A 12,220-nucleotide genomic window follows, 5' to 3' on the forward strand; every position below is an offset into this window, starting at 1 on the left:
CAGGAGCCTGCCAGCACCATGCAGAGGGTTTGGATGCCTCCCACAGGCAGGAGGGGCAGAGAGAGTTAATTAAAATGCACTGAGCAAGTGTAAAGTTTTATTACAAGACACAAAGGTAGACTGGTTTCTTTCTCCGACAGACACATCTGCATAATCCAGCCTGGGCTCCTGCAGCTGCACTGCGCTGTGCATGCTGCTGCCACCGATATTGTTTTCATCTATTTTATTGAAAAAACACTGTCCAAGGTTTAAGCTGCATAACAAGCCCTGCTGCGCAGTAATGTCTTTGCTTGCTTTCTGCAGACGAATCTAACTGGAAACTCCCAGGTAGTAAGTGACCATCCTGCAGACAGGCATGCCCATCTTCTGCCACCACCTTTTCTGCAAAACTGGAAAACCTCAGGAACAGACAACATGATGGCGGGAGGGGAATTCCAGCTCCATGGCAGGCTGCAGTTATACCCCATGCTCCCAAGCCATGCCAGCACTGTGTTTGCTGAGCACAGGAGAGTTGCCAGAAGTGAGGCGGGTACAACTCATCTGCACAGGTGACTGGATATGAGTGCCTTGGTGGCAAGCACCAGTTTCTGCAATGAGTGGCACTTAAGTCCCTGATGAGATGGATCCGAGAAAATACGTCAGCACCAGCAGGCTGAGACCTGCTCCAGCCCAGCCAGGCATGGGAGCTGGCGTGCACCTGAGGGCTGTCTGATAGCCCCATCAGCACTGCCAGCTGATGTCCCTTTCCTCCGGTCAGGGCGGACTGCAAGGGTATTTTCCAGCAGGAGGTAAATACCAGGTGGGAGGATCAAAGGACAGTGGCACGAGCAAGGAGCAACTCAAGCTCTGGTAAGCGTGAGAGGTGTGGAGTTTGGGGCAACGCTCAGCCCTGAACTCTGCTCATGCCTTTACTGCCAAGCAGGGAGGAGAGGACCAGCAGGAGGTAGGACTGTAGATCCCACTCTAGCAGGGCAGAAGATTGCATAAAGGGGGAGGGAGATGGTGCTGCCTCATTAATCATGATAAAGAACAGGCTTAAAGAGAGCCTGGCTTTCAACATAGTAATTAATGAGCTCTTTAATTTTAGGCTGTAACATCCAAACTACCCCATTAGGCAAAGAGCAGCTCAAAGTGTCCTTCCGTGTGATGTCAGGGAGATGCATGGGGAGCTCTGGAGTGCAGAGCACAAGGGGCTTCTCCTGCAGCGCCAGAGGTGTGCTGGGCCATGGTCTCAGCACGTCAGAGATTTAAAGCCCTTCTTACCAGGTCAGCTGTTCTGCTGGCCTGGAAGAAGCCAGGGATGCCTCGTGCCTTCCCGCACTGAGCTGCCAGCCTGCCCTGTCCTTCTGCAGGGGCTCCGAGAATCCCACCTCGGGGGAGTGCTGGGCTCCAGGGATCAAGGCAGGAGTGCTGGAGCAAGGAGGCAATGACTATCTCTGCCTCTGGTCCCAAACAGAGCTCGGTGGTGTCTGCATCGCTCTGAAGGGAGGATGGTAGCCCCACATCTGAGGGCAGCCCAGAAGACATGCATACGGCACCAGGGACTGAGCATCTACACGTACAACCTGCATGTAGGCTGGTGGCATGGCTGAGCCCAGCAAACCTCTGAAACTTCTAGTGGTGGCAGGGATTGCAGCAGACTGGAGAGCATCCAGGATCAGTGCTCCCACTGCGGCTCGTTTCCTCAGGAAAGCATTTGCAAAAATATTTCTGGTTCCCCGGTTGAAACCCAGCCCAGCCTGCCCTGGTCTGGAGCATGAATATGCTGTATGTGTGAACTGGAGATTTGTCCCGCATATTTTCCTCAAAGACTGTATGTCTTTTCTTTTTTTTTTTAATAATGCCAGTCATAAATGTCACATGTTGGAGCCCAGATCTCATTATTGCGAGCAGAGAAATGTATGCCATGCAATAAATTCTTTTGTGGGAAATAACCCGGGTGACTAGAGGAATTTATGAATTTATTACTCTTTGTGGGAGCCTTTCCTCCTATGACTTAACGAGACATCTATCATCCTACAGGAGACCTTGCTGGTTCTCTGTTTGGAAACCTTTATAAGGCTTTATGTCACATTCTCTACCTTCATCTCCTAAGGATTCATTCAACATGAATCACTCATTATAAACAAGGCGTTCTGAACCTGAGCATCAGCACATCAGCACCGCTGGGGCCAGCTGTGCCAACACTGCTCCCGCACAGACCTCCCGCCATGGCTGCCAGCCCCAGCACTTCTTCAGGGCCTCATCAGCTCTGGAGAGGAAGCCCCTGGAATAACGCAAACAGCATCATCTCTGCCCCCTTCTCCTAAAACCTTCCTGGCCTGCACCCTGCCTCTCCCTGTGCCCTCCTCCACTGCTGCATGCCGCCTTCCAGACCTGCTTGCCAGAGGAAAGCTGGACGTGCTCAGCTCTTCCAGTGTTGCATGACAGCATGGGCTGTCTGGACCCCTGGGCAGAGACACCTCCCTTCCCAGCCCAATAAGCACAACCCAGATGCCGGAGCCTGGAACTGGACCCACATGTGCTGCAAGGCACCCTGCCTGCAGCAGGGGCTGCCTCTGCGGCACCATGGTCCCGCCTCGGCATGGAGGGGTCCAGAGCTGCCAGTGCTGCACTGCAGAGCTGGGTCCCCGCAGCCCCTCCGGGTGCCCAGGGACTGGGCTGTGGAGCTGGGACTGGGCTCAGGCTACCTCCGGGTACCCACGGAGGCAGCACCGTCCCAGAAAGACGGGACTCCTGGCAGAGATTACATCATTTTGATCTTCTGGAAAATTACTTGCTTTCTGGGGACACATGGCTCACCTTCCGAGAGGGGACTGAAGCCACCAGCACTGGCCCCGCGCCCCAACCAGGGCAGATGTTGGGCAGTCATGGCATGCACCAACAAAGCTTTGCCCCAGCACCAGCCCTTGGTAGTGCCACAGCCTCCTCTCCCTCCCGAAGTCAGTGGCTGAAGCATCGCAGGGCACGATGGAGCTGGCTTCCCACCTGGGCTCAAGAGAGCGGGCTGAAACCCACAGCGCTAGGGCTGCACAGCTCGTGTGCCTCCTCCAGGGAGCTGCCCCGCAGCGGGGCTGCGGCCCCCTTCTCCCACCCGAACATTAGGCATTCTGCCTGCTTCGTGGCGAATGGACGAGCACGCCGCAGCAGTGGCGAGATGGGGTTGGCAAACGTGGAATATCAGAGGAGTAAATTGCATCGGTTCAGCTCCAGATTGCGCATTAGAGAGATAACACTCTCAGCAGGACACTGCCTCAGTGCACAGGTATGGGTGCGTGATCACTTAATGACAGAGCCGCTGTAAAACTATGCCTTGTTATCTCATTGTCAATTTTATTTTAATATATGTTTGAAATACTCAGAATACAAACCTTTTCTGTAAGATTACAAAACGCTCGAGCACTTCTGCAATTTGGATGGCAGGGGATCAATTATTTGGGCATGGTTTTGCATATAATGGCCTGCAACAGATTGTAAAGTTTCTCAGTTAGTGAAGCAATTATGAATACTGAATACAAACTAATGGCTAGAGAGTGGTGGAACAGGGCCATCTGGACTCGGAGTCACACTTCTGGCTACGAGGGGAAGGCGTGCGGGGAGGGGACTCCTTCAGCTGAATGCCGTTGAGTACTTGGATAAGTGTGTGATCTTCACGGAGCCTGCTGTAGCAAAAAAGAAGTGGTGTAAGAAACAATGTCCAAGAACAAAAATAAACATAAACATAAATACACATAAAAATGTAAAAATAAGAGAGAGAGAGAAGTGTTGGAAATTGTTTTGCCAAGAAAGAAGTTCAGACTTCACTTCCACGAGATTACTGTTTATTCCAGAAGACCAGATCACTTCGTTCGTTTAATGATTCAAAACAGAGTATTTTCAGAAATCCTTGAAAGCTTTCACAAACAGACTCCCATCCAGCCAAAACCCAGCTGGCAAAGCTCTTGGGTGTGAGGACAGATTTATTTATCACTTCTCAGCAATGAATATTCAGGTTTATTTTGTTGAAAAGGGAAATAAGTCAGGGTTTTGACCATGCAAAGTGGCAATCACCGCCCTAAAAGAACAGAACTGAGGGCGATTGCCATGAAGTGCTCCAGAAACTGCCTCCTTTACAGCACGTTCCCAACACAGGGCTTGGGTGTGCGCGTTCCTGGGCTGCCTCCCACGGCTCCAGCTGTCAGCTGCTCGTTCCTGGGCTCCCAGCACGTCCAGGCTCCTGTCCTGCTCCCCGCCGTCGTGCCCAGGGCATCATGCCACCTGCACCCCTCCAGCGCCATGCAGACCCGCTGGTCTTGTGCTTCTCCGCAGCATTTTGCCACCATCGCGCCTGCGCCTGAGCCTGGCACAGCTGGAAGCGTCTCTGCACAAGAGCTCCCTGCAACCCGGAGCAGCCTTATGCTCAGGGCCCTGCCCGGCTCCCCGGGGCTGCCCGCGCTGGCTGAGCAGCCCCTGCTCCGCACATAGCGACACAACTTGGAGCTATAGGCTTTATTTCTTGTGTTTTTCAATCCATTCATAAAAAATACATGTGGGGTGAAAGGTTTTACACAGCAAACAGAACCAAGATCTAGGGCTACAAATGTCAGATTTCACAACGCTCCGTCTTGTAAAACTGCTTGGAAGAAAGTCACGTCACCAGTAGCGTGAACCGGGGGATGGGACCACAGATTTCCTAAAAGTAAATGAAAATGACATCAGGAGTTATTTTTCTCCGACTTCTAAAAATCAGCCTAGCAGGAACATCAAAGTAATCCACGAGTCTGGTCATTCCTGTAACACATTGGTATAAATCAAAAACAAAACTGTGGCCCAGTCAGGTAGAAAATCATCTTCCAGAGACATCCGACTGCGCTCAGCAAAGGAGAAAAGGCTGACACAACATCTTTAAACATTTTTAATTACCCTGTCAAACTGACAATTATAGAGCTAATTGTTAGGAAGACAATACCAGATATACTGAATAGCACATCAACAGTGTTTTTATGTAATTATGCAATTTAATGAATTGAAGGCTACAGTAATGGACTATATCTGGTTAATTAGGGACTCCCTTTCTGCTAATAATGCCATTTATTTTCAATTCACTATATTTGTTTTTTGTGTAAAACCAGGCATATTTCCACAGATGATGAAGGATTCTTCATAGCAGCTCCTATGCCCCTTCCGTTATTTATGGTACGCAGATTTTTTCATGGGGTGGACGATGAACTCCAGCTGGCTTCTCTTTCATTTCCAACTTTGCCGAATTCCCTAGGGGTTAATTATATCCCAGGGCTGGGTTCCTGCAGCTTTGCTGCTGTTGGTATCCAGCCTGCCCAAAGCCACTCAGTGCCCTGGGAACAGCACCCTCCTCCACCAAGAGCCCCAGTTTGAGCCCCTGCCACAAACCCAGCCCCATGCCAAGGTGTGGGCGGACGGATAGACCCCTTCCCGGCCCAGGAGGTTCCCAGTGGCACATGGGCGGGTCAAGGCCACCCATCTCTGGAGCTCTTGCAGGACGTGTGGGGGGCCAGCAAGCCAATCTCCGGGTGAACCCTGCCCAGCAGCACCCTCCAGGTCCTGCACCCACACTGGCAGCAGCAACCATGCCTTGGCCAGCTCCCCACACTGCTCCCGGAGCCCCTGGGAAACGTGCACAGGCGTGCAGGGCTGGCTGGTGAGGCTGCTCCCCCGGCAGGCGCCACAGGAAGGAAAATAAATAATTTAAACATTTTCCCGTGCAGATAAAGTTTTGGAGGGTTTGAAGCCTCCTAATTCCTCATCGTTGAATGAAAATTGTCTGATAAATTATTGATTGTATTTTAAATGTACCCACAGAAACCATTTTAATTCTTCTTTTCTCTTTTTGGAAATAATTAACCTGTTTAGATTTTTTTAATCACTTGAAGGTATTTCCCATTAATTGTTACCCAGAGGGGAGGGGCCCTGCCTGCCACACAAGCCCACCAGCTTCGGGAGACTCCAAAGGGAGGAATCGGCTGTGGGAAACCTCATGGCCACGCTCCACTGCTGGGCCAGACCCTCACATCCCAGCTTCCCGCAGCATTCCCTGGGTGGGATCTGCCACGCCAGCCTGTCCCTGAGGAGATGAGGCTCTAAAGAACAGGACTGGTCCCCTTATTTGTACGTTAGCTTGTACCCACATCGCCTCCCTCCTGCCAGAGGTCCTTATCACTGAGGCTGTTCTGCATCAGCTTGCGTCCTGTTTTCCTCCCCTGAAAGCAGGGCCGTCTGGCACCAGAACAGATCCCCAAGCCCTGCGGCTGGAGAGGTGCCAGCGGGAGCCGGGCAGGTTGGGCGGCTGTGCTGCGAGCACGGCAGAAGCAATGGGGAGCAGCTGGAGGAAGCCAATCCTCCCGCCCGTCCAGAGCCCCTGAACATGGGCAGGTTGGGGGCGAAGGGCAGAGGAGCCCTCTGGGACCAAAGCAGAGTGGAAATGGATATCTTCTGCGCTGAAGCAAACCCTCGGCCCCATTGCTGCTGGCTCGGCGTTGCTCCACCCATCCCCAGTGCACAGCTGTTCATTTACACCCAGCACAGGAACCGGGTTGCCTCTCTCTGTCACCTGCTCCTCCGCAGCTGGCTGGGAGATGCTAAGCAGACCCAGCCTGGCTGTTCAGGAGTACAAATGAGAAGCACTGGGAACATTATTCGTACCATAAACGTGAGCAGGGACGTGCAGCCTGCAGTCTGTGATAACCCCTGGCAGCCTGCTCCAGTAGGGAGCACAATGCAGCAGTAAAGGAAAATACAAGAGAAAAATATTGCTAAAAAACCCTGTAAAATTTAAGAAGGAAAAAGGAAAACCACACTATCTTAGTAACCATGTCCCTAATCAGAACAGCAATGGTAATGGCAGTGCAAGGCACCCTCCTGAGTCCTAACTCAGCTCCAGTCAAGGATTGTGCCTGGCTGCCCCGTGGGAAGGGGGATTTGTGCAGACAGATGTCCCCAGGCTGGGAGGGGGCCAGGTCGTGGCATCTCCTGTCAGACGCTCCTCGTTACCCAGCCACTGATGCTAAGACACTCAGCACTGAGGGCTGGCCCCAGCCAGTTGCACCAGCACATCGCAGCATCAACCATTAGCGAAAACAACCCTTAGGATTAACAAGCAGCTCTACAGAGAGCCACCTCAGGGGACAGGACATGTACTCCTGAACACACATCACAGCAGGATGGGCCACTGCCCTTGGCTACAGCATGGAGAGGACACTGTGCGCGCAGAGTGAGGCAGCCTGTGAAGGCACTAACTGTTCTTGCAGGCTTATTGCAGAACGTGGAATCTGACTGAGAGCACCGCTGAGGATGGACGTGGTGTAAAAAATGTGGGCCAGGAAAAGACAGCGATGGTGGAGACCAGGACCAGGAAAAAGTGAGATCTGGAGAAGGTATTCCTTAAAGACAAAAGTAGGTAAATTAGACACTAAGAATGAAAAAGATGCGTCTGGGACACCAGCTCTTGATGGATAGAAACCAGCTTAAAAATTGCACTTGCCCCATCACTTCTGCAGAGAAAGTTGTTGAGCCACATCTGCCACCCCTTGCTCTCCTGCAGATGCAGGAGCTGCAGCTGACACAACGCCCACGACCAAGGAGCAGCCGGGGCTGAACAGTCTCCTTCTGGCTGTGCACAGAGGAGATACCTATTATGGCTGAGAGGCCCCAAGTGGGAACACAGGTACAAGCTAAATTTGGACAATATTGTTGCCCACCTTGACTAAGTGGGCAATAGAAAGAAACTCAGTTAAGGGGTTGGGTAAAGACACTAGCAAAGGGTGTGCTTGGATCACAGGTGCAAAACTGCAGTGCTGCTCACTGCAAGGGATGCAACAACCCACCAAAGATGGGTTTGGAAACGTGGGTGGTGAAGATCCTGCTGTCTCTCTGAGTCAGACAGAGCCACTGTCACCACAGGTGATTGCAGGCACTGCTTTATGTGCTGCCCACCTCCGAGGGGAAAGCTCAGCTCCCGGCTTTTCACCCCTCCTTAAGGCAGAGGTGCACCTGCACAGGCAGGGACTGTAATCCTGACAATCAGCCCACACACACCATCTGCCAGTCTAAAACACCCCTGCTCTTTTGCTTTGGTCTCAGTAGCTCATTTAACTCTCGTTATGGAATGGGTTGGCAGGTCCCAAAACATAGATAAAAATAGTAGTCTTTCACCCTGGAAGCAGTGGGAAATATCGTAGTAATGTATCAGCTTGCTCAGGTTCTGGGGCCACTTGGGTCCTTTCAATGGAGGTGCCAGTATGTATTTAAAGCAGGTCATACTATTGAGCTACAAAAGGCAAAAATGCCAAATTAACTTCTCCAGTGACCAGAAACACAAAGAACTTAAAGACAATGGGGTGAAGGAAGAGCCTCTTTTTGCACTAAGCATTGGTGGAACTTGCAGACTGTGTGAGAGCCTCGTGCCCCACCAGGTGGGTGGCGTGGGCCAGCTCCTCCCAGGGTCAGGTCCTCCCAGGGTACCGGGGAGGCAGGCAGTCCGCCTTCTACAAAACGCTGCAAGACCTGACAAATGAAAGCACCAAATCGGTCTTATCACATTTGCAGTTTACTGGCATTAATGGCACAAGTATTTGACAGGTGACTTCCTTGCAGAGTTTTACTAGTTTTGCCTACTGTGCACACCCAAACACACTAAAGGAGTCCCCATCTAAGTGAAAGCTGTTGTTAGGAAGGAAGAAATTCAACAATGTACTTGTAAATTAATAAAATCCTGGCAATTGTGAAAACATCCTGGGCTTTTGTTGGCCTGGAGATTTATTCAGTCCTGCTGGCTTCCCAGCTGAGGCAGAAAAGATCATGAACTTGCCAAGAGAAATGCCCCGGCAAAATGTTTCAGGCTCAGCTATAACATTCCTCTACCTGCTGGCACAGCAGCCAAGGTGCCCCAAAAAGGCCAAGAGCTGAACTTGCAAACCCCATCCCCTTTGTCCTTGCCAGCAGCTGCTCAGTGGCATTAATGCTGACAAGAGTTGACCATTCTGTGGTTTGGATTTGGTTTGGGGGGATCTTTCAAAGCTTCAGTCTTTCTAAAAATATAATAATCCTCAAACTGTGTTATGTGCCCATCAAAATCATCACGGTCCACGAGGGAGTGATGGGAAAGCTGTTACAGGGATCTGGGCTGTGTACCAGCTCCTGTTCGCAGCCAGTCCAGGTTCCTCGCTGTGCTGGTTCACCGCTTGCTCAGGCAGCAGGAGCTTTTGTAAAGTGCTTCCAGGACACACCGACCTCACCCCCGAGCCGCCATTTGGCTCCTGGTTTCACTTCAGGTTGCACCTTCAGACGGGCAGACAGCTGTGTGAGCTGGGACTGCTGGCAGTATCCCACTTCCCTATCATCAGGCCTGCATCAGAAACGAGGGAACTATGGAGACTTGGCCAAACAAAGCTTCTTCTCTCAGCTGCCCCATCCCAGCTGTGTATGAGAATCCTTCATAAGTTTAGGTAGAATCAAAGCATTTTATCTTTGAAGACACATCAGCATGAAAGTCAGACTGTGAAGGTAATGGTATCGGGCACCCGTGCCACTGCAGTGCACCATTGTCTCCATGGCAATGGGGTACAGGAGCAAAAGCTGCACCCAGCCACCTCTTGAAGGACCACTGGCAGCAATTGCAGCTTCGAGCTTCCCCGAGAACAGCCTCTGCTGAGTCGCAATGGGAGCAGCACAGGGATAAGCAACACCACATGTCCCGTTAAGAGCAGGGGCACACAGGGCAGGGAGACCAGACTCACCCCCGCAGGCTGGGAGCTCACGGTGACGGCAGGCGGGGAAGGGAACGGTCGCGCTCTGCGAGAGCACAGCAGCAGCAGGAGCGGCTCTCTGAAGTGACATCCACGTTCCTGCTCCTGCCTGTTAAACAGGCCAGACACAGCTCTCTTGCCCTCGTTTCCCCAGTGCTGCTTTGAGACAGCAGAACATTTTGCTCCTGCGGTATGAGTCAAACACATTAACTCCAACCCTCCAGGGAGTCTCTGAGCACTGTACCTACCTCTGCCGCTTCCCCAGGGGTCAGCAGCCGATCCAACATCTTTCTCACTGTCTGTCAAGTCAGCAGAATTCACAGCGTTTTCCTTGGGTTTATAAACGCTCTGGAGCCCCTGAGCCCAGCCACAGGAGATCCATGCTTTCTATAAGTAGCATCATTACAAGGATGGACTGCAGTCAAGATGACTGGGCCGCTGGTGGGATCTCTGCCATGCAGACTTGCAGCCCACATCCCAATGGACAATGAGGACCCTGCTGCCCTGCTCCATGCGAGGCTGGCTCTGCAGATGCCCCGCTTTGATCAAACAATACACAGCTCTGCCCCTGCAAAGCCAAACACATCCACCAGCACAAATTCACGCTGCCCAGCTCTAGTGGCAAGAAAGATCAATCAATAACTGGCAGCACAGACCTCTAGCATGGGATATTTTGCCTTCATAGCTGCAGGAATGAGGCTGCATCCGGGGACTGGCAAGTGCTGAGCAGTGAGAGAAGGACACTAGGGATGCAGTCAGACTTTGCCAAATATTTAATAGACAAATGATCCAGAACCAGCACTTCTTCTGAGGAGCAGCAGCATTTCATTTTCATTGGGGAATGCTCAGCTAGCTGATTTTATGACAGTATGTCTTTTATATATATATAAAATTTGTGAGTGAATTTAGTGCTTGTGAAACCAAAGGAGTAATAGCACTAGTAAGAGCCAGGGATAAGGTGGAAAGATAGGTCAGCGTTCTGTGGCCATGAGGCAGCACAGCACCGTGTGCGATACCACCTGTACCACATTCAGGAATGCAGCTGCCCTGCTCTTGCAGCCCTCCAGGTCAGGCACCAGTTATTTCCTGGGACTTAAGTGCTCGGTCCCTCAGAAGGAAACTCTCCACCAGTTTCGGCATGATACTCATGAAAGTAGAAGTTGCTTGTGTCAGTCCTTGTGTGGTGCAGGTGATACCAACGAAGCTTTGTGCAGCATTGCCTGCCAGAGATTCATACCAGTAGTGTCCAGAGTGGTTACCTGAAATGTCCCAAGAGGCAACAAAAGAGAAAGGAGTAACTCGTTTAATTTCCCTCCAAGCTAGGCATAAGGAGAACTGAGCTTCTCCTGCACTGCAGAGCACCTTCCCTGCTGTGGTCTCTGTCCTCCCACTGCTCCTCATTTCTGGGGGGGGTCCAGTACTGGGGAGCCCTGGGAAGCATCTCAGACACACCACCCCTTCCCTCAGCATCGCTCCCTGCTTCCAACTCTGTCCTCAGCCTCCAGTGTCTTTGTATGCATTAATGCCAAACTGTCTGCAAAACTGCCCAGGGCTTTTGTAATGTCTCACAACCAGTAATGACCATGTTGATGCAACATGTACTTTCCTCTGCAGTATGAAAATGCGCTGCCCCCACCCCTCTTGCTTTACTCAGCTTCTCTCCTTATCAGCTGTGCTGACACTCAGTCTTCATCTCTCTTCATCTCCCTTTCATGCAATGACATAGGCAGATTTTTTTCCACTCATTTACACATTTTTGCTATTACAGTCTAAGATTTTCTGGCTGATAATGAAAGAATCATCATGAGGGACATCCCCATCACTTTGTTCAATTGACTGCCTCTTGCATCTGCTGCGCTTTTGAACACCTAGGGTGCACTCGAAGAACCAGCTGCACTTTCCCTTCTTGCTCTTTCTGCTGCAGCCCCTCCTGGGCAGCTGCTTCCTCTTGCCCCTCCTGCTCTGGCAGGTCTTTGGCAGGAGGTCAGACTGGATAAGCAGAGCTGTCCCCTCTGGTCTGCAACCTGTGAAATGCCAGATTTTACATCTGAGCTGGGTTTCCATCTAGTGATCAACCATCCATTAACTAGCAGTACAGACTGAGTGGGTCTGCACAGAGCCCACAGGGGAAGGCAAGGGGCCAGCAGAGCTGTGAGCTGTGAGGGCAGGAGGGACGGTCATGGCACAGCAAGGCAGAAACTGCTCAGGCACAAAGGCAGCACCAGTCTATGTCAAACATCTGTTTTTCTTCTGATACCATCATCCCATTGTCCCTGGAGCAAAACCCCCTGATGCCAGAAAGAGACTGGTGTGCTGGAGGGCACTCATGGAAAGGACGAGGGGGGATCCTGGTGTCTAGGAGCTGACACCGCAAAAGCCAATCCCTCTGCTTGTTCTGCAAGATGAGGGGAGGGAGGGAGATGGGAGGTAGAAAGCAGGGCAGCACGGCAGGCTTCAGGGAA

At 51.6% G+C, this 12,220-nt stretch overlaps 1 long non-coding RNA gene across 1 annotated transcript in view; it reads right to left on the bottom strand.

The window, feature by feature from the left end:
- Positions 1–3,936: 3,936 nt before the first annotated feature.
- Positions 3,937–12,220, bottom strand: part of LOC148052066 (uncharacterized) — a 90,796-nt gene continuing 82,512 nt past the window's right edge. The window contains exon 3 of the long non-coding RNA XR_015699137.1: positions 3,937–4,672. This is a non-coding gene — a long non-coding RNA (uncharacterized LOC148052066). The remainder of the gene's footprint in view (positions 4,673–12,220) is intronic.

This window comes from Nipponia nippon, unplaced genomic scaffold (assembly GCF_047370975.1).
Source record: "Nipponia nippon isolate SJK-2023a ecotype South Korea unplaced genomic scaffold, ASM4737097v1 scaffold_5, whole genome shotgun sequence".
Taxonomy (NCBI): Eukaryota; Metazoa; Chordata; class Aves; order Pelecaniformes; family Threskiornithidae; genus Nipponia; species Nipponia nippon.